This window comes from Fulvia fulva, chromosome 5, assembly GCF_020509005.1.
Source record: "Fulvia fulva chromosome 5, complete sequence".
NCBI classification, from domain to species: Eukaryota; Fungi; Ascomycota; class Dothideomycetes; order Mycosphaerellales; family Mycosphaerellaceae; genus Fulvia; species Fulvia fulva.
Window position 1 is genome coordinate 3755111 of NC_063016.1, and position 23574 is coordinate 3778684.

Here is a 23574-nt window from a genome sequence, read left to right on the forward strand (position 1 = left end):
CGGACTAGGCTAGGATGTTTATGTCGTCTACGAAGCCTAACGCCGAAGTCTAAGGGGACGTAAGTAAGGGGATGAGGTCGGCTATAAAGATTAGGAATAGGATCGGGGATAGCGTAGATCCTTAGGGGATTCCGGTCTCTACGTATACCCTATCGGATTTATACCTCCCGAGGACTATTCTCGTAGTCCTCTCTTTAAAGAAGGAGTATATAAATTTCGTGGCCTATACGGGGACTCCCTTCTATCGGAGTATATAGAGTAGTCTTTTATAGGAGACGTTATCGAATACTCTAGAGATGTCTAGGGAGAGTAGCGATACTATTCTATTCCGTCTATAGTACTAGAGGGTTTAGATCTATTCGGTTATTAGTTCTATTACCGTAAGGGTTAAGCGGTTACTTCTCCCTCCTATCTATATCTCCGGGAGGATGTTATTCTCTTCGACTAGTTTTATAAGTCTCTAGGCTACTATCTTCTCTAGGATCTTCCCTACTATCTTTATGAGCGCAATCGGTCTATATAACTTAAGCCTATTATAGTCTTCCTTCTATAGCTTCCGGATAACTACTATTAGGGAGTCTCTATACGGCTTCGGACAGTAGCCTTTCCGTAGACAAGTAGTAAAGAGCTTAGCTAGGCTCGGGGCGATTTCCTCTTTATATTCTTTTAGTAGGAGGTTTAGGATTTTGTCGGGCCCTAGGGCCTTTCTTCCCCTAAGCTGTCCTATTACGGCCTTAACCTCGCCTAGCTAGACTGTCTAGTATATATCTAGTAGTTCCGGGTACGACGTGCCTACTATGTCCGTTAGGTCCGCGTCGACTTATATTAAGAAGAAGTAGTCCGTAAACGCCTTCGCCTTTACCTCTAGCGTTAACCTTAGCGTTCCCGTTATATCGACTATAGGCGGGAAGTAAGGCGTCTTCTCTGTCCCTCTAGCTCTCGCCTACCTCGCTAGTCGCTATATCTAGTTAGGATTCTCTATTATAAGCCCTACCGTCGTTCTCTAGTCTAGCTGTTTGTCCCGACGTATCTAGGCTTTCTTAGCTTAGCTAGCCCTTTAGTATACGTCCTATATTACTTATATATACTCCTTCGTCTACTCTCGTCTAGCCCTCCTCGCCTCCTTTACCCTTTCCGCGTACGCCGGGGTCTAGAATAGCTTCTATCTTTAAGAAGGTCGAATGTAGGGTATATACTAACGAGCTGCCTCCTATACGACTATCGTTATCCGTTCGGCTTCTTTGTCGAGCTCGGCTTCTTATTCTACTTCTGTTCCTACTTCTAGTCCCGTATTTGCCCTATTATCGTATAGTCGTGCCGCTAGTTCACCTCGGATTTCTTCCTACGGGGCCTTCTTCTAGTTTAGGCGTAGCTCCGCTATAGGTTCCTCCTCGACTCCTACCTCGATTGTTGTCTAGATCGGGATATAGTCTAATCCTACTTCGAGTAAGAGGTTCGGGCGGTACTTATCTAGTCTCGTAACTAGCTCTCTCGAGAGGAAGTATAGGTCAATTGTACTTACGCTTAATCTCGCCTTCTACGTCTCTATAACCTTTAGGGTCACTAGTTCTATATCGCGGCTCGCGGTAATTTCTAGTAACTTACCTCCTAGGTATACGTATAGGGGGGTGAAGTCTAGACCCTATTATAGGTAGTGAAGGTTAAAGTCGCCTACTAGGACTTAGTATATATCCCCTTGTTCGAGTATCTAGTCTAGCGTAGCTAGGGTTCCTAGGTCTCTACTCGTTCGTCCTTATAGAGGAGGGTTATAGACGTTATAGATTCGGACGGTTCCCTAGCCTATTGCTATTTCGATTGTCGTTATGTCCCCCTAGTAGCCCTCCGGCTATAGTACGACCTTCTATACTTCTATACTAATAGCCTTACTTACGTAGGTATATATTCTTAGGGTATGTCCTATACCCCTACCGATTACCGTATAGTATCGTTAGTTATTATAGGTCGCCGGTTTGCTTATATATAGATTAGTCTAAGGTTCCTTTAGCGCTACGACGTAGTGCTTTTAGTAGTCGAGTTCTTATAGGAAGTAGAGTTAGACCTTATCTTTGCTTTTGTTAACGTTATACTATATAATAGTAAGGTTGTCCTATACTACTATTACGGGCTAGCTAGGATAATGTCTATAGGGGTGCTCCGGGCTTAGGTATTACCTACGGTTATTATATCTTCCTCTTAGGTTAGTAGGCCTTCGGCCGGTAGGGGTGTTCTAAAAATCCGTATCTGTCCTATCTTGTTTACTACTCTATTTAGCCCCCTTAGCCGTCCTAGCGGCGGGTACGTACTCGGTAGGGTGCCCCTTATTACCTCCTCCATTCTCTTTCTTTTTGCCGCCTTAAGGCCTTTATATTAAGCGCTACCTTACTACGGGGTAGGGTACCTCGCTAGGGTCGTTATTCGTACTTAGTTAGCCTTCCCTTTTACGGCGATTTGAGTTAGGTATTAGCTCTAGTACGCCGGGTGTTACCGGCTATAGTATACGTACCTTACTTCTTCTCGTAGGCATTGCTTTCTCTAGTATAGGCCTACGTAGTATAGGTACTTCGGGGTCTTCTCCGTACATTTCGGGGCGATATGTCCGTACTGTTAGTAGTTAAAGCATTAGAGTACTCTATAGCTACTCTAGTAGATTTCCGTATTAAGACGTTCGTAGTTCTAGTATAGTCCTTTATCTAGGACTAGGTTTACTTGTTCCGTATTTACTATCTAGACGATTAACGAGGAGTATGTCTTTATTAGTTCGACGCTTCTATATAGCCAGACGGCCTTAGAGAAGCGTACTCCTAGAGATGTGCTCTAGTTCTATATTTATAGCTAGGGGAGGTCGTTTTCGACCTTAAAGGTTCTAGGGACCCCGTAGGCTATTACTATAAATTGTTAGTAGGAGACCTTTGCTAACTTTACTACTTTAGTTATCTATTCCTTATACGTCTCGAGTCTTTATTAGTCTGTCTCCTATACGGTAAAAAACCTTACTACCCCCCTTAGCTCTACCTTCGCTCCTACGATCTCCTTCCGGCCGATTCTGTCTACGAGCTCCTTACTCGTAAGGCCCTCGAGTTCCCTTTTCTCCTCCGGGTCTATAACGTAGACTCGGATCGCGTTGTTAGTCCTCTAGGGCTAGGCCGGGTAGTGTCCCGCGGCGATTATAGCCTACGTAGGGTTCTTCTATTATATTACGTACTATATAGTCTAGTAGATCGTTCTTAGGGTCTAGTGTTCGAGTGCCTTAAGTACACTAAGGAGCTACGCGATTATATTTTTATATACTCGGGCTAGGTATTCGTCTTCGTCTAGTATTACCTAGGCTTCTTTATATAGTTCTGTCTACGCGGAGGGGCCGGGGGCGGCTAGGGTTCGTTATGCTTTTCCTAGGCCCTTAGCTTATTGTCGTTAGCCGTTATCTTACTATTGCTAGGTTAGTTATTAGCTTAGCTATTAATAGGTTAGTTACTACTAGCTAGGATCCTATATCGTATCCCCGTTTATAGAGATTTAGGTGTCCCTCGCGAGCTACCTAATGCTCGCGAGTTAGGCTTAGGATTGTTACGGATCGGTTTGGGGAAGCTCCAGCCAACCAATCGATGCCTAGACACTAGTGGGAGAATCCGAAACTGATCAGCTCAGAGACCTTGGCAACTGAGCGCTCAGTCTGATCAGTATGACTCAGTGATCAGTCTGATCAGTATGCTCAGTGATCAGTCTGATCAGTTTGATCAGTTACGCCAAGACACGGCACTATATAGACGACGCTCTTTTGCAAGTAGATAGGAGCCTCGTGCTCAACTCATTTCAAGTATACACCATATACTGTTTGGGACCACTACCTTCTCAACGAGTCAGAGACATCATTGCAAAGATCCAAGCCCGGTTGGGATAACGTACAGCGGTTCCTAACAACTTTGAGCACCACCACCAGGGCCCTTTGTATATGTCTGGGAGAGACGCTACCCGGAGTCCGTCACGACAACAGCCACAGTCAACTGGCATCACGGAACGAATGAGCGAAATGTCGATTACTGGAAGCGGAAAACGATCAACACCCTCTGCAAGCTCGAACAGCATGCACGAGTTCACCAAGGCACCTAAGGTGTCACCACCGGAGACGTTCGATGGGACACAAGGGAAGCTGGAGGCTTTTCAGCTGCAGGTTCAGCTGTACCTCTACTTCAACGCCCAACAGTTTAATGGCGAGGCCTCTAAGGTCTTGTACGCCGCATCCTTCCTAAGGGGCAGGGCAGCCCGGGGATTCAGACCATACCTCAAAGACTGGCTCAACAACCAGGACGAAGGAGACAACCCGAAGACAGAAACCCGGAAGATATTTGCCGACTACGATGAGTTCGAGATCAAACTGAATGATCTCTACGGGATACCTAACGAGGAGGTTCATGCCGACCGACATATCCGACAACTCCGACAAAACACCTCAGTCGCCGTATACGCCTCTGAGTTCCAAGGATATGCCGCCGACCTCGAGTGGAACGACGCAGCGTTTCGTTCCCAGTTCTACCTAGGCTTGAAGGACAACGTCAAAGCCGAATTATCTCGAAACTCCAGTCTCACCAGCTTGGCCGCGATGGTCAAGGCTGCAAAGGAAATCGACGAGAGACTCCAGGAGTTGAAGTACGACCGATTCGTACAGCCTGGATTCCAGAGACCCGCGAGAGGCGGAAGAGGGGGCTTCAAGGCCAGAAGTCACGACCCTGATTATGGAGATCCAATGGAACTCGACGCCACGGAAAGGCGCGGACGAAGCAAGCAGTTAACAAGAGATCTAACTTGCTATGCATGTGGAAAGAAAGGCCACTATGCTAGAGACTGTCCAAAGAAGAATGTTGTCAGCCGCGAGTTCAATGCGATGGATCGGGCGACAGCGACAAAGACGTACCAGGAATGCGAGGATTTCTTCTCGAAATCTGCCTAGCAGAAACGACCTGACGACAAAGGCATCAAACAGCGGCTTCTTGATTTGATGACCTAGGACACAGAAGTCAACAACAGCAACGGATAAAAGACTACTGGAACAATAACTTACGACGATGAGGCCAGAGGAGGCACGACCCAAGGAAAAGAAGGATCGCACAGCTGGTTCCAATCCTGGACCGACATCTGCCAAGGATCGAATTCCTTGTACGACGACGCGGTCTCCACCCCAGCAGACTCCTCCACTTCTTCCTCCTCCGCCGCCTCGAGATCTTCGAGCTCCTTCGCTACGGCGTCGTCGGCCTTGCCGGACGCGAGGCGAAGCTGTTTGCGAAGACGGATCTTCTTCGCCTTTTGGCGAATAATGCGCTGAGCGAGCTCGGCCTGCTGATGGAGAAGCTCCACCTCCTTCTCCTCCGCACGCTCGAGGTCTCGCTGGAGGCCATCACGAACGTCGCGAAACTTCGTCCACTCGGGTGCGGATAAGGTCACGTCGCAATCAGAGTAACCCTTCCTCACACACTCCGAGCATTTTCCCGACCGGGGCGAAACGACACATTTTGGGCGCTGCTCGGTGGCAGCGACTCGAGCGGACCGACAGTGATGGCAGGGGGCCATCTCGATACCGGATCGTTGTATGTCGACAGCAAGGGCTTGTCGACGGAGGGAACTTTTGGAAGAAATGGAAGGAGGAGACATTGCGATGCCCAGGCAAACGATGAAGAACAGCGGGCTTATGTGAGAAGTTCCGGGACGGAACTAAGCTAGAAGGGGGATGGTGTTACGGATCGGTTTGGGGAAGCTCCAGCCAACCAATCGATGCCTAGACACTAGTGGGAGAATCCGAAACTGATCAGCTCAGAGACCTTGGCAACTGAGCGCTCAGTCTGATCAGTATGACTCAGTGATCAGTCTGATCAGTATGCTCAGTGATCAGTCTGATCAGTTTGATCAGTTACGCCAAGACACGGCACTATATAGACGACGCTCTTTTGCAAGTAGATAGGAGCCTCGTGCTCAACTCATTTCAAGTATACACCATATACTGTTTGGGACCACTACCTTCTCAACGAGTCAGAGACATCATTGCAAAGATCCAAGCCCGGTTGGGATAACGTACAGCGGTTCCTAACAAGGATCTAGTCTCTATGTTGCTATACTCTAGCTACGGCTAAGGTTAGAAGTTGCCTAAATAGGCAATTCACCTCCGCGGCTCCGTAATTTTAGGGTCCTATCGGATAGGAGGTAGATTCCTGTTTTCTAGTCGCTTTCCGTAGCAATTACGCGGCCGCTAGTATAGGCGCGCTGCTCTTATTCTCGTTAGGTAATAGCCTTAATAGGCGCTTTCGAATAGTACGTCGTACGAGGCCCTTAGTTAAGTATCTATAGTACGTCCCTCGGTATTCGTATATCTAAATTACGATATACCTCCTTAGCTAGTACGCTAGAGTAAATACGCTAATCTTATATAATTAGGTATACCCTATTATAACTACCCTCTATATCTATAGTAGTAACGTTAGGTCCTTAGTATTACTACTACTATAGTACGGGTAAGTTAGTTACTTTAAGTAATATAGGCTAAGATAAGGTAAGATAAGCTTTATATCCCTTCTTTATTCCTTTATATCTTACTACTACTACTATTATTATCTATATAATAGATAGATAGATTATTTACTCGCCTATTTTAGTGCCCTATAGCCTATATAGGTCTCTCGCTATTTAGGTCTATTTATATAGGTAGGAAACCCGATTAACGGATAAAAACCTCCTCGTCTTTACCCTCCTCGTTCTTTCCTATCTTGTCCTTTCGTTCTCCTTCCTTTAGGGTACGCTAGTATTATAGTTATTACCCTATAACTACCTTGCCCGTAACCCTAGTAATGTCCTCCTCTCGATTCCCTTTCTCCCTTCTATTTCCCCGGCTCTTCTCTCTCTCTCCCTCCTCTCTATCTACCTTTCCGTTTCTACTACTAGGGAGAATTGCTCTAGGTAGTCCTCGTTAAGGATCTATCTTATTACTCTCCTTATATCTTGTCTATTCTAGATAATAGCCTAGTATTACCTATCTCTTACCTTCGCCCTCTACTAGCTTCTCCCTTTTACCTACTTAGTACAGTTTAGTACTATATACTCCGGGTTTTAGGATAGATAGCTATAGGGGTAACGTTTAGAATCGTATCCTAGGACTCTTCTTTAGTATAAGTATGCTCTTAGCCTAATATACTTAGAGCGAATCTAGATAGCTATACTTGCTTCCGCCCTCTTTAGGTCTTTATAGATAAGGTAGTTATACCTCCCGAAGGTCCCGGCTACTAGTAGGGCTCCTAGCCTTACCGGTTTTTGGTTCTAATACGTTTCCTATAGGTGACCTACGATCCTTTCTACTTAGCTTTGCCTTCTTTTTCCCTTTGTCCCCTATATTAGCTTGCTCCCTTAGATCTTCTCTCTATTTAAGGGCTACTAGGATTTCCTATAATGTTTTTAGGTCTACTTCCTTCTATAGAATTATATATAGCCGGTTAGGTCTTCTCCTCCTCTCCTACTAGGTTCTTATCCTTTAAGTAGCTACTTAGATAGTTCCCTAGGCTAGGTATGCTAATGTCTTCTCTACGTATTAATACCTTATACCTTAGAGGTACTCCCTAATAGGGGCTATACCTAATTCCATTTCTATTGTCCTATAAGGGGTTGACCTATATACCCCTAGTACTCTCTTTAGGTAAGCTACCTACGCTCTATTAAGGGGGTCCTTAATTCTCTTCGGGATGTGTTTTTCCGCTACCTAAGTTGCTGCTCTATATAGCATTACGGGCTTAATAATAGCCTTATATATAGTCTAGGCCTTTATGAAGGTCGCCCCCTAGGTTAATATAGTAAGTCTCTCGATTAATTGTCTATTAGTGTCCGCTCTCGCTTACGCCTTCTTTACTTATAGTCCCTAGCTAAGTTTCGGGTCTAGCTATATCCTAAGGACTCTAAGTTCCCTTATAGGATAGGTCTCGAACCCCTAGATATTTACTAGTACTACTAAGTTGTGTTTTGTCTTTACCTTACTAAAATAGATAAGTTAGTACTTGTCCGGTACGAATTTTGCCCTATACTCTCTTGCCTACTTTTCGTATTGTCTATATCTCTTCTCTAGGAGTACGTAGTTTTCCTCTATAGGCCCCGACTACGCTAGGATATTTGTGTTATCTACGAACCCCGATACTAAGGTGTTTACTATTTCTAGGAGTAGGGTCAGGTCGGCTATAAAGAGGAGGAACAGAATTAGGGAGAGTGTAGAGCCCTATAGGATGCCCGTGTTCGTAATTAGGGTCTACGGGGCTTTAAAGGACCCTAGGAGGATCTAGGTTGTTCTGTCCTTAAGGAATAACTATATAAAGTATACTATCTAGGCTAGGATACTTTTTATTCTAAGGATATATAGGAGCCTTACGTAGGACACGTTATCGAAAGCCCCTAATATATCTAGTAAAAGTAGTGAGGTTATCTTATTGTTACTATAGTACTAGATATGTCTAATTTGCTCTATAATCAGTTCGACTACTATAAGGGTAGATCTCTTTTATCTCCCCCCTATTTACGTTACCGGGAGGAGGTTATATTCTTCTACTATTCCGGTAAGCCTTATAGCTACGACCTTCTCTAGGAGCTTCCCTAGTATATTTAGTAACATAATTGGTCTATATAACTTTAACTTAGTATAGTCTTCCTTTTAGGGTTTCCTTAGGACGTAAGTTAGTAATTACCTAAAGGCCTTTAGGTAATACCCCTACTTTATATACTAGGTAAAGATTAGCGTAAGTACTAAAGTAATAAGGCTACTACTAGCTTTTAGGTAATAGTTAGGGATCTTATCTAGGCCTAGGGCTTTGTTACCCTTTAGTTTCTTAATAATGTTTCCGATCTCTATAGTAGATACTTACTAGTTAGCCTCCCTTAGCGGAGGAATATATATTCCTAGGATGTTGCTTAGGTCTACCTCTACCTAAGTCCCGAAGAAGTAGTCTACGATTACTTTCGCTTTCCCTATCGGAGTAGTTTACGTTTCCCCGTCTTAGTCCTATATTAAGGGAAACTAGAGCGGGGAGTTTCGTTCCTCGTCTAGTTTCCTAGCCTATTTTACTAGTCTCTAGATCTGTTCCGGGTGTTCTATAATCATCCCTATAGTTGACCTCTACTCCTACGTCTTGTCTCTTCTAATCTACGCCTTCTTTACTTTATATAGGTTGTTATAGGCTTCCTAGTTTACTTAGGTACGTCGTTACTCCTATCTCCTTCTTACTCTCCTTACCTCCTTGACTTTGGCTATATACTCTAGTATCTAGTATAGCTTCTAGTATAGCGACTATCTCTTCTTAGGTATATAGGCCTAGGCTACCCTTTATATAGCTTCTATTAGCTGCTCTACTACTTAGTCGATCCCCTCCGTTATATATATATCGTTAATGTTTACCTGTTCTAGTTCGCCTTCTAGCCGCTACTATACTAGTATCTAATCGGCCTACTTCTAGTAGAGCTTCCTCTTAGGTTCTCTCTCCTCCTTAACCGTAAGTTAGATATCGGTTTAGATTAGATAGTAGTCCGATAAGGACTCTAGTTAGTTATTAACTATATAGCTTTCTACCCGTCGTATTAAGGCGTAGGACATAAAGTATAGGTCTAGCGTACTAGAACAGTTGTTTCTAGCCTAAGTTTTTGTTCCCTTTAGCGTAATTAAGTCTATTTAACGTGCTTTACTACCGAGCGGGCTATACTACCGAGCGGGCCACTTTTGCTAAGAACTATACCACTTCTATAGATATAGCTATACAACTACTATTATAGCGTGTATTGTCTTTAAACGAGGCCAAACTGACCTTAGCTGTCTAGGCTACGAAACGCGACGCGACAATTACGAATCGACTTACTATAAAGGTATACGACGCGTCTCGAACTACACTAGGGTATCGATTGAATAGACGACCTCCTCGGGGTGACTACGAGCCTAATTCAAAGAAGCTTATAGAGCTAGAAGAGAGGGTGATACTTGAGTATATACTCGAGCTAGATCTTAGAGGTTTCCCGCTATTAAAGGCTAGTATACGAGCAATAGCCAATTTATTACTATAAGAGAAGGGTCTTAAGCCCGCTAGTCTCAATTAGACAGACAGGTTTATTAGGCAGTATCGTAAGCTAAAGGTTCGTATAACACGTAGATACGATCGTTAGCGAGCCCTAATAGAAGATCTAGACGTTATCGAGAGGTAGTTCTTACTTATACGTAATATAAAGGAGAAGTATAGTATCCTTAACTAGGACACCTATAACTTCGACGAGATAGGGTTTATAATAGGTGTTATTACGTCTTAGAGCGTCGTTACGGGTTTAGAAAGGCGTAGTGGAAAGAGGAAGGTCGTTTAATAGGGTAATAGAGAATAGGCAATAGTGATTAAGACTATCTATATAGACGGAATAGCGCTCCTACCCTACGTCATCCTTATAGGCAAATAGCATATTAGTACCTAGTACTAAGACGGCAACTTGGGTCTAGACTAGACAATCGGGCTAATAGAGAACGGCTAGACTAATAATAAGTTCGGTATACGGTAGCTAGAGCATTTCTAGAAGTATACTATAGCTCGTACGACTAGGGTATAGAGACTGCCTATTATCGATAGCTACGAGAGCTATAACTCGAAGGCATTCTAGAATCTGTATAAGGAATACAAGATCTTGGCCCTATATATACCATCGTACGCCTCGCACTTACTCTAGCTATTAGATGTGGGTTACTATTCGCCTTTAAAGAAGGTATACGGTACTTAGCTCTCGGGCTTAGTACGCTAGCGTATTACTTATACCGATAGAGTAGAGTTCCTACGCGCCTTCCGGGTAGCCTATAACGCTATATTTAGATAGGAGAACATCCTATCGAGCTTTAGAGACGCTAGTTTGGTTCTATTTAATCTATAGGTAGTAATAGATAAGCTTTATAGTAAGCTACGTACGCTAACACCTCTAGCTCCGGACTCTACCCCTTAGGAGTCGAAGACACTACGAACTACAAAAGAATTCGACTCTTAATCGACACTAGTAACGAACAAAATGCGTGCCCGGGCAGGTTTATCGCTAAACTCGTTATAGGAAGGGGTGTATTAGCTTATAAAAGGGAGTAGAGAGATAGCGTATTAGATAGCTCTTATACGAAGCGAGATTAGTGAGCTACGTAAGTCTAACGAGGCCCTTATATAGCGAAAAGCACGAAAGCGCAAGTATATTCAGTCTAGAGGGTCTCTAACCTTCGATAAGGCGTCGCAATTAATACCTCTAGAGGATACTAGGAGGTAGGAAGTGAGTAGAGAGTCGCTAGATAGTGTTCGGCTAGTACTAAGGCTACGACGCTATAAGCGATATAGCGAGTCGGGGCATAACGTACGTACCTATCAAGTAGACTTGCTAGATAGCGAAGAATCTAAAGAGGAATTGTCCTCCTAGTAACGATTCTATAGGATATCGTCGTGTTAAGATACCGTCGTAATTAAAGTAGAAGTAGTACAGTTCTTAGTAAAAGTAGCCCGCTCGGTAGTATAGCCCGCTCGGTAGTAAAGCACGTTAGGCTGTTTCTATCTAACTAATAAGCCTCCCTACTAAGAAGTAGTATACTAGAGTAAAGTCCGATCTCTACTTTAGGTAGTAGAGGTTAAAATCTCCTATTACGATATTATAGTTTTGTTAGTCTATTACTTCCGGGAGCCTCTCTAGCGTATATAGTTATATACTACTTCTAGACTCTAGAGGTAGGTTATATACGCTATAGATTAGGACCTAGCCTTAAGTTGTTTTAAGCTATACTATAGTAATATCCCTATCGGTTCTCGGCTAGGCCTACTAGTCCTCTACTAGCACCTTCTTACTAATATAGATATATATTCGTAGGACTCCCTCGGTTCTGTTTGTTACTACGTAGTATCTCGGGTCTCGTATAGTTAATAGAATCCTAGAGTATAGGTTGATCTACGGTTCCTATATTGCTATAATATAGTGTTCCTCCGGGTCTAAGGCTTAGAGAAAGCTCCTTTAGACTTTGTCTTTACTTCTATTTACATTATACTAAATGATTAATAGTCTACTAGTATAAGGCATTAGGACATGTTTATGTCTAGGTCCGTTTAGTCTTACTATTAGTCTTACTATTAGTTTTCCCGTCCCTCCTCCTATTCTTCCCTTTAGGGTTAGCTCCCTATTATTTGGTTGATTCTTATTTGTCTATTGCTCTATACTACCTTGTATAAGAACGTTAGTCTCCCTATTACTAGTACTATTTATAGCTCTTCTTATAGCCGGGGTCTCTTATTCGGGTAGGTAGTTCTCTCTAGTTGTTTCTGTTTACCTACTAGGAACCTAGTTAGTGTTATTAGCCTTACTTCCCGCGCTCTCTACTAAGCTAATAGTCTAACTAGGCATTAGTTTGACTATACTAGGTGTTTTCTCCTATATACTACGTATCTTATGTCCTCCTTCCGTTTTTAGTACTCTTAGGTTACGTAATTACTAGTATAGTAGGAGTAGACTATTATAGCTTTACTACACTTTAGGGCAATATGTCCGTGCTATTAATAGTTAAAACATTAAAGGATCATATAGTTACTCTAATAGATTACTATATCTAGCCTCTTAAAGTCCTAGTATAACCCTTAGTCTAAGACCTTGTTCGCTTACTCTAGTGTTATAACCTATAAGATTAGCGAGGAGGCCCTCTTACCCTCCTCTATCTTCTTCTTAACCTACGCTGTCGTTATGATCTATAGTCCTAGTACTATTACCTAGTTTTGCCTCTAGAGGTTTAGTATATCCCTTTATATATTAAAGGTTTATAGGACCCTATACGTAATTACTATGTACTATTAATAGGAGACTTTCGCTATACTCCCGATCTTTAGTATCTACTCCTTATTTATTTCGAGGGCCCTCTTATTCTATACGTATACTATAAATAGCTTGACCCCTTTATTATCTACCCTTACTCCTACTATTCCCTTTACTCCGATCTTCTCGACTATCTCCCTCCCGTTTATCTTTCCTATCTCTTCCTTCTCTTTCTAGTCCGTAATATAGACTCGTAGTACTATACTCTAGGGGGGGGGTAGGTTAGCTCGCGATTATTGCCTAGGTAGTTAGGCCCTAGGTCTATCTTAGGTCTCTTTAAGGGTTGTTTCTTACGTTTCGTATTACTACCTCGATTGCTATATTAATCGTAGTACTTGTTTGTCGTTTGAGCGCCTTTAGTCCCCCGAGTAGTTCGCTTAATACTCCTTTTAGTACTCTCTCCGGAAATCCCCTTCTTCTACCGCTACTATCTCTTCCGCCTTCTTATAGAGCGACCTCTACTCGTCTCCCCCTTACTCTCGGTCGTCTACTAGCGTCGTCGTCGCCATTTCTATTATAATTATACTATATTAGCTATCCTAAGATCGCTATCTATATATAATATTATATCCTTTTAGCGTATAACGTGCTTTACTACCGAGTAGGCTACTTTTACTAAGAACTATACTACTTCTACTTTAATTGCGACGGTATCTTAACACGACGACATCCTATAGAATCGTTACTAGGAGGACAATTCCTCTTTAGATTCTTCGCTATCTAGCGAGTCTACTAAATAGGTACGTACGTTATGCCCCGACTCGCTATATCGCTTATACCGTCGTAGCCTTAGTACTAGCCGAACACTATCTAGCGACTCTCTACTCACTTCCTACCTCCTAGTATCCTCTAGAGGTATTAATTGCGACGCCTTATCGAAGGTTAGAGACCCTCTAGACTAAATATACTTACGCTTTCGTGCTTTCCGCTATATAAGGGCCTTATTAGACTTACGTAGCTTACTAATCTCGCTTTGTAAAAGAGCTATCTAATACGCTATCTCTCTACTCCCTCTCTATTGCCCTATTAAACGACCTTCCTCTTTCTACTACGCCTTTCTGAACCCGTAACGACGCTCTAAGACGTAATAACACCTATTATAAACCCTGTCTCGTCGAAGTTGTAGGTGTCCTAGTTAAGGATACTATACTTCTCCTTTATATTACGTATAAGTAAGAACTACTTCTCGATAACGTCTAGATCTTCTATTAGGGCTCGCTAACGATCGTATCTACGTATTATACGAACCTTTAGCTTACGATACCGCCTAATAAACCTGTCTATCTAATTAAGACTAGCGGGCTTAAGACCCTTCTCTTATAGTAATAAATTGGGTATTGCTCGTACACTAGCCTTTAATAGCGGGAAACCTCTAAGATCTAGCTCGAGTATATACTCAAGTATTACCTTCTCTTCTAGCTCTATAAGCTTCTTTAAATTAGGTTCGTAGTCACCCTAAGGAGGTCGTCTATTTAATCGATACCCTAGTGTGGTTCGAGACGCGTCGTATATCTTTATAGCAAGTCGATTCGTGATTATCGCGTCGCCTTTTGTAGCCTAGACAGCTAAGGTCAGTTTGGCCTCGTTTAAAGACAATATACGCTATAATAGTAGTTATATAGCTATATCTATAGAAGTGGTACAGTTCTTAGCAAAAGTAGCCCGCTCGGTAGTATAGCCCGCTTAGTAGTAAAGTACGTAAGATTCTACGGCGACCGTAAGGCTAGCCTATACCGGAACTAGCTAGCGGCGGTCGGGTATAAGCGCCCTAGGGCCGAGAATAATATAAAGGATACGTAACCTAGGGCGTACGGGAGGCTACGTGCTCTACTAGCTACGGCGAGGGAATCTAACTAGGCCCGGCTCCTCTTTAGTATATAGCCGATAGGCGTAGACTAGGACGTATAAGGTAGTAGGACATAGGATATTATAGAGGAAATGATTGTCGATAACGATAACTAGCCTCGACACGCTTAGTATTATCTAGTATAACGTTAACTTTAGTAAGGATAAAGTCTAGAACTATTTTCTATACGAGGCGGACCCGTACGTCTACTACGTCCTAGTAATCTAGGAGCTATAGATTAACCCGTACTATAAGAGACTAACGACCTTTAAGTTACTAGGCTATACGACATGCCTACGAGGCGACGGTAGACCCCGTACGTACTTCTATATTAGTAAGGACATACTAGAATCCGACTAGGAGGTAGTATACTACGTAGACGAAGAAGGCGGGGGCGATATTACCTCCCTCTACGTAGGTAGTACCTAGATACACAACCTATATATATAACCGCTAGCCTCGAGGTCTAGCCGCGACCTTAGGGTCTATAGACACCTAGATAGTACGCTTAAGAGACAAGGGTGCTATATCGTAGTAGGAGACTTTAATATATACTACCCTTCCTAGGAAAGCCTTATATAGCCGTACCCTATAGCCGACGAAGTACTCGACTTGATAGCGAGTAACGTAATTGCCCTTAATACCCCGAAGGACCTAGGTACGTAGAAGAGAGGGGGACTCTAAGGTACGATCGACCTCTCCTAGATCCTAGATAGCTACTACTATATAGTAACCTACTATAGGATCGAATATAAACTCGAGGCGTCGTTAGACTATATACTAGTCAGGACCTCTATTACGATCTAGATATAACGTATACTAGCGAGAACCCCTAAGCTAAACTAGGGAAAGGCCTACTAGGCTAACATCTAGGCGTACCTCGATAATTCCGAGAGGCTAGTCTAGATCGCGTAGTAGTAATATAATAGTAAAGACGAGATAGACGAGGTAGTCTAAGGGTTAATAGACGAAATAAGAAAAGCGACCTTACTTTACGTTCCGCTTACCTAACTAACGACATAGTCTAAACTATACTAGACGCCGAAGTGCACTACGAGAGTAAGAGAAGTAAGGAGAGCCCGCCGGGTGTAGACGAGCAGCTATAGCGAGGAGGCCTAGAACGTATATAGGGAGGTATACTAATAGAAGAAAGCTATAATACGGAGGGAGAAAGTAGTCGGCTAGAGAGCTATAGTAGAAGAAATCGCCGGCAAGCTAGCGAGGATATAGAAGCTAGCGAAATAGGCCCGATAGGACCCTATATAGGGCCCCTCCTTCTCTATCCTAGCGCTATAATCGCCTAGTAGCCCGGTTAGCGACCCCGAGGCTAAGGCGCGTCTACTAGCTAGCAAGTTCTTCCCGCCCCTAGTCGAGGCTAATCTAAGCGATATAAATAGCTCTACTCCCCTAGCCCCTAGTATTACGGTCTAATAGGAGGTGTCCGAGGGAGAAGTTGCCGCTATACTTAGGAAGTTACCGGCGAGAAAGCCCCGGGGCCGGATAGAATCCTAAACAAGCTACTAAAGAAGTGTAGAGATTAACTAGCCCTAGTAGTTATAGCGATCTTTAACGCCTGCCTATAGACCGGATACTACCCGATAGTATTTAAATAATCGACGATAGTAGTCCTACGTAAGCCGTAAAAGCAAGACTATACGTAGGTAAAGTCGTACCGCCTAATTACGCTCCTTAATACTCTTAGGAAGGAGCTTAAGAAGCTAGTTATAACGAGACTCTCCGAGGCGGTAGAGGAACACTCCCTACTCCCGGACACCTAGATAGGTGCGCGCCTATAGCGATCGACGCTATCCGCGATAGAACTTATCACCTCTTAGGTAAAGGCCATCTAGTATAAGAATAGGGACAAGGTGGCTTCCTTACTTAGCCTAGACATATCGGGAGCCTTCGACTACGTGTCACACCCGCGGCTACTCTATATCCTAAGGTCGAAAGGACTTCCTAAGTGGCTTGTCAACTTCGTACGGTCCTACCTCGAAAACCGTAGTACGTCGATCCTAGTCGGCTAGTATAGAAGCCCATTTTAAGTAGTCTATACTAGAATCCCGTAAGGCTTAACGCTAGTACCTATTCTATTCCTCTTCTTTATAGCGACGCTACTCCTAGCCCTAGAATCCTAGAACACCGCTACGAGCGGCTTCGTAGACGATATAAATATCCTAGCGTAGTCTTCCTCGACTAAGGAGAACTATAGGCTACTAGAAGAGAAGTACAAGATCTACGAGGACTAGGCTAGAAGGCACGGGGCTCGGTTTGCCCTAGAAAAGTACAATCTAATACACTTTACGCGCCGGCTACGGTTCTATAATATATAAGCTTTTATCTAGATATAGGGGTACACGACTAACCCGGTAAATCAGCTTAGGATCCTCGGACTATAGGTAGACCCGGCGCTACGGTAGAGGAAGTACGTATAGGTAATATTACGGAAAGCTAAACAGAATATAGCATTATACTAGAGGCTTACTACGTCTATATAGGGGGCGGACTTTCGGTAGTTACAACTTCTATATACGGCTATTATACGGCCAGTCCTTCCCTATAGTAGCTAAGTGTAGTCCTTAGGCGAGAGGGCCTACCTATTAACGGGACTCGTCCCGCCGCTAGCGAAGATCTAAAACTAATGCCTAAGGAAGGTCACCGGGGTATACAAGTCGATACTAATAAGGATACTTAAGTACGAGACCGCTATACCGCTAATCGACCTATATATCTAGGGACTACGGACCTCCTAATTAGGTAAGTCGGTATAGTACCTAGTATAGAAGGTCATCGCTAGTATAGTTATAAGGGCCCGCGAATTAGTACTAGCGTATAAGGGCATTCGACCCGGAAACGAGCCGAACTACCGGGTAAGGGACGAATAGCTAGTAATACGATAGGAAGGTAAGAAGTCGTTTATAGAGCAACTATAGAAAGAGAGGTAGAACAACTAGGGTATAGGGTATAGTAGACGCCCTTAGCTAGCGGGATAACCTAAGGAATAGTTAGCTATAAAATCCGCGGTTAAGCAACCCCCGAAGCTTATCTACTACTACCTTACGAGGGTATAGAGTAGTATAGTAACCTAACTACAAAGCGAATATATCGGCCTCTAGGGGTACCTATCGTAGAGGAAGGTTCTAGAATACACGAATACTAGCTACCCCTACGGCTATTACTCCTAGAACGTACGACACGTACTCCTCGTCTGTCCGAGGTAGTCGCTAGGAAGGGAGGGAGTAGATAGTAAAGGCGAGGAACTAGACGATTAGGGCACTTCTTAATAACGTTAAGGACCTACGGCGTATTACGAACTAGATACTAGAGAAGGGCTAGCTAGAACAGTACCGCCTAGTAGGAGTAGTATAGGAAGAGAGGACACGGCGTAGCGCGACGAGACCGGCTAGGAGCGGGGGCTAACGGGGTAGTGACATAGACTACGTACGTTTAGAGGGAAAGCTAATCTAGATAAGGAGTAGTCGGGGGCGGGAAGGGTTTTCACCTATTCGGGTTTCCCTTTATATATAACAATAGATATATACCTATATAGGCCGAATAGGGTCCTAGAATAGGGGAATGACAAATCTATCTATCTATCTATCTATATATTAATAGATATAAGGGCAAGTCTTTTAGGTCTTCTCTCTATAACTTTGCCTTTATACTTCTTTATCTTTACTATTAAACATACTCTATAGTAGTAAAAGCTATCCTTAGGGATAGGAATAGGTTCTCTTAAGTCTATTACCTTATAAAGATTCTAGAGCAAATTCTTCCTAAAGTGTACAAATCTTCTATACTAAAGCTCCTACTACTTTAGGTCGGTCTTTAATTAAGTAGTCACAAAGGCATTCTCTATTAGTAGTGTATATAATAAGTAATGTGCCCGTTCTTATAGGAGAGGAGAAAGCTTATTAATAAATAGAACCCCCCTAAGGAGCTTTGTCTAGACAATAGTCTTACTAGAGGGAGAAATAAGAGAAAATAATAGAGGTTAAACACTAAACTGCTTACTAAACTAGTTCTATAAAACTAGGTTTACTCCTAGCTTAGGTATAAGCAGGATATCTTCTGAAATAACTTTTCTACTAGCTCTCCTACTTATCTTTACATTCCTAATATAAGTAGCTAATAAGAACCTACCTCCTACTTTGATCGATTTCTTCCTTATTAAGGGAGTTATAGATCTAAAGAGGTAGCTTTAGTTAGTTATATAGGATAAAGTATAGGACTTAAGTAACTACTCTAACGAGGAGAACTTGCCTTAGACTTCTATAGTTAAGTAAGCCACTTTATTATACTTATTATTATTAGACATTGTCTCTAGGGATGAGCTGTATAAGTCACGTGACTCTTAGGCGGAAAACCCTTTTCTAGTCTTCTTTGCTTTAGAGGTATAAGACTAGGCCTAGTTCTTCTAGAGTGACAGTATGTTAGAGCTAAGTCTCTTCACTATCTTCTCAAGTTCTTCTATAGAGGACTTCTCTCTTAGTGTCCTCCTTAAAGTAGGTAGTAGAGTTCTCTTCTTCTTAATATATATTATATTCTAGGAAGATAGTAGTTAGGAATAAGATCTAAGGACCTTTCTTGCCTTAGGTAGACTAGGGCAGTCCTTGATCAGATGATCCTTCTTATAGAGAAGGTAGAAGAGTAGTCTTACTAGACCTAAGGGCTTGACCTAGGTAGCTACTATACTATACTTAGCCTTAGAGGGATCTAACCTAGCTTCTTAAGCTTTAAGGATCTTTAAGGTCCTTTTATAATCTATCTTTAGCTAAGCTATAATAGTATCCCTAGCTATATAGTAGTTAGGTAGTAGTAAGCTTAAGAGCTAGGTTATTCTTATATTAGCTTTCCTATAATACTAACCCTCTAGGTCAATATTAGCAATCCTTTTTCTAAGAGAAACTAGGTGTGTCTATATAGATCTGATAGTAAACTCTTCACTTATCTTAATAGTCACAAATTGCTTTATAAGCTTATATATATAGGTTAGTAGCACCTAGCTATACTTGTTCTAGAGATACACCTACTTCTAAGTAGCTCTTCTAGATTTATATAAGCCCTCGAGCTCAAATTGATCTTTTTCTATAATCCTACTAAGGATACTAACGTTATATACTATATATGTCTTGTCTATATTAGCGTATTAAGGATCTCTTGAGTTATAGCCTCTTCTTAGAGCTTTAGAGTCTTGCCCTTAATGTTATTAAAAGACACTTCTATTAGGTCATTAATTACAAAGAATACGAATTGGCTCTCTATCTTATATCTCTAAAGGTTAAACTATCTCTTCTAATCTCTTCTAATTATCCCTCCTAAGAATTGGGATTTTGCTTCCCTTCTCCTCTATCTTCTCTTAGTATAAATCTATAATAGTGTAAGGGCGCGCGTACCGTAGGGTCCGAATAAGAGAGTTGTTATTCTACGAAGCTACAAAAGAGGAGCGCGAGGCGCGGCGAAGTTATAAAGTAAAGCTAAGCCGTACTAACCCGATACGGAAGGTCCGTAGTTCACCCGGGCCGACGTAGCTATAGTGAGGGGTCGCGGGCTACCCGTAATAGTACCCCCCCTCTTAAAACGCGTCTTAGTCCTCTAAGCGTTATCTATCTTATACGGCCACTTGTCCGTACTACTCTATAACTATACGAAAGTCTAATTATCCTCTAATGCCTTATTATCGTCTAGTAACACATCTGTATCTAGTCTATCTATAACTAGCCTATCCGCGACCGGCTCCCTTCGAGAAATGCTTAGGAGGACCTAATTAGATAGAGCTACGAAGCCTATAGGCGTAGACAACTCCGACCGGCTATAGTAAAAGTCTATAATAGCGGCGGCCGCGTGTTTAAATATATTCTTAGCCGGTTACTAGATCTTACTATCCTCCTTATTCTAATGTCTAAGCTATTTTACCTTATACTAAGTGTCTACTTTGCGCTTCTGCCCCTTCTTCACTTTGCCTACTCGCTTACGGGTATATATATCTAAGATCTTCTCTACCTTATATATATATATAGGTATTACGACTATATTAGCGGCTATATTGGCTTCGGTAGTATTGGGCTCGATAGTTATCGGCGGTAGTAGTACTAGATACTAGCCTTCGAGTAGTAGGAAGTCGGGATGATCGGCTCGCTAAAGTAACGAGGTATAAAAGTAGTTATCGAGTCCTACTATAGCGTCCGATAATCTCAGTTTATATAAGAGCTTAGCTAGTATAACTTCTATAATCTAGTACGGGCTAGCGTATCTTCTATCGAGCTTCTTAGATAGTCGAGTCGTACGGATATTCTTAGTGCTTAGGTACACCTAGTCGCCTACTTTATAGTCTAGCGGGATGCTTTAGTAGCGGTTTACTACCTTAGCTTAGAGAGCTTATAATATCCGTATGTTTTCTTAAAGGTGCTTATAAAGGTCGTAAATCCGGCGTACGAAGGCTTTAGCCGATCGCGTATCTAGTCGCTAGAGAGTAGTTAGTCCTCCCTCTTTTCTAGGGCTTAGGTCTACGCGCTCTATAAACTTAGGATTATAGTCTAAAGTAGCGTAGAATAGCGACATACTAGTAGTTTTAGAAAGGTGGTTATTAATCGCGAACTAAGCTAGACAAAGCTATTCTACCTAGTCATCTTATACCTCGTTAGTAAATATATAGAGATACTATTCTATTACTTAGTTAGTACGTTCCGACTGTCTATTAGTTTCTAGGTAGTATAAAGAACTTAGCTTACGACTTATACGAAGTATCTTATAAAGTTTCTTCTAGAAGGTAGTAACCTATTGTTTACTACGGTCTAAAGTAATAGTATTAGGAAATCCGCGTCGGGAGAATATATACTTAAGGAAAAGTCTTACCGTATTCTATATAGTTATCGCTCCGATCGGAATTAGCTCGACTTCCTTCGTTAGCCTATCTATTACGGTTATAATGTTATTATAGGTCATACTATCGAGGGTACTATTAGGAAGTCCGACTACGAAGTCTACCGCGATGTACCTCTAAGGTCGGTCCGGTACTAAAATTAGGTATAATAATCTAGGTAGCTAGGAGTATAGAGATTTCGTCGTACGGTATATACGGTAATTCGCGGTATATCTACGTACTAATCTTGCTAAGCTAGGCTAGTAGAGTTCTCGTGCTACGAGTTTATAGGTTCGAGCTCGTCCTAGATATCCTACTACTAGAGCGTTATAATTTATTCTAATAAGCCGAGTCCGTAGGGCCTAGTTATTGGGTACCTATAGGCTCTAACTATCGTACTAGTTTCGTATATATAACATATTACTATCTACCTTATAGTACGTAGGGTGTATCTTCGCCTTCTATAAGAGTAGAGGGATAGTACTATCTTTCCGTAGTATCTTAATTACCGCCTTAAGTTCTTAGTCTAGGGCGTAAGTAGTCGTTATATAGTACTCGAGTTTAGCTTCGACTTCGGCTTTATTCGTAGTCTATACTTCCTAAGCTAGTACTAGCTATGTTTATAGTACCTGTTCTAGTTCTAGAATGAACTCGATTGCTTTAGGATTTAGGGGAGTCGTCTCTTCTTCTTCGGGCATATCTTCGATAGTAGCTCGTATAGAGTCTATCTTAAGGAATCGCTCTAGCGGAAGCAATGTCTAATACTAGTGCTAATTTCTCGGATCGTCCACCCCCTACGGAAGGTCCTAGCTACGTCTCGTTAGGCTATCTAGCTTCGTTCCTTATATACCTAGGCGGTCTATAATCTAGAAGTTAAATTGTAATAGAAATTCTGCCTATCGCGCTTATCGGCGATTTAGCTACTTCGTAGTCATAAAATATTCGAGGTTCTTATAGTCTATAAACACTTTAACTAGATCGCCGTTCTCGTCTACTTCGTACGTAAGCTCCGGGCGCTACTCTTCAAATACTTTAATAATCGCGAGGAGTTCCTTATTATAGATCTCGTAATTATACTCCTAGGGGCTTAGCTTCTTCGAATAGAAAGCTATAGGATATAATACTCCCTACTCGTCGTACTATAAGAGTACACCTATATTAATAAAGTCTAAGGAGTTAGTCTCGACGACGGTCTGTCTGCCCGGTATATAGTATACTAGTATACCCGCCTTACTAAACGCTACTTTTAACGCCTCGAATGCCTTCTAGCAATTATTAGTCTAGTTGATTCTACGGTTCTTATGATTACTAGGCCTATCTAACTTTGTTAGGTTAGTTAATAGGGATGTAATACGAGAGAAGGTCTCGATAAACCTACGGTAGAAGTTTACGAATCCTAGGAAGGCTTAGATATCCTTAAGATTCGTTAGTGCTTCCTAGGTCTATATATATTCCAATTTCTCCGGGTCTATCTCGATACTCTAGGGTGTAATAATAAGGCCTAGATATTTTATACGTTCCTAGTAGAACTCGGACTTATTAATATTAATAGTAAGCCCGGTATCTCGTAGCTTAATTAATACCTTTCGTACGTATTCGACGTGTTCCTCTAGAGTGTCGCTAAAGATAAGGACGTTATCTAGATATACTAACACAAAGTTATCTAGATGTTCCTATAGAACCTTATTAATATATAACTAAAAGGTTACGGGTCCGTTATAGAGGCCGAACGGTAATACGAGGCATTCGTATATACCGTAGCGTATTACGAAAGCTATTAGCCACTCGTGCCCTTCCGCGATACGTAACTTATTAAAGGCTACTACAATATCTAGTTTCGTGAAGTACTTCTTTCCGTATATACGGTTAAGCGTTTCCTATATTAATAGAATAGGATAGCGATTCTTAATAGTAATAGCGTTTAGCCTACGGTAGTTAATATATACTCGTAGCCCTCCTCTAGGCTTTCTTACTACTATTACCGGTGCCGGTCACTAGCTTGTTT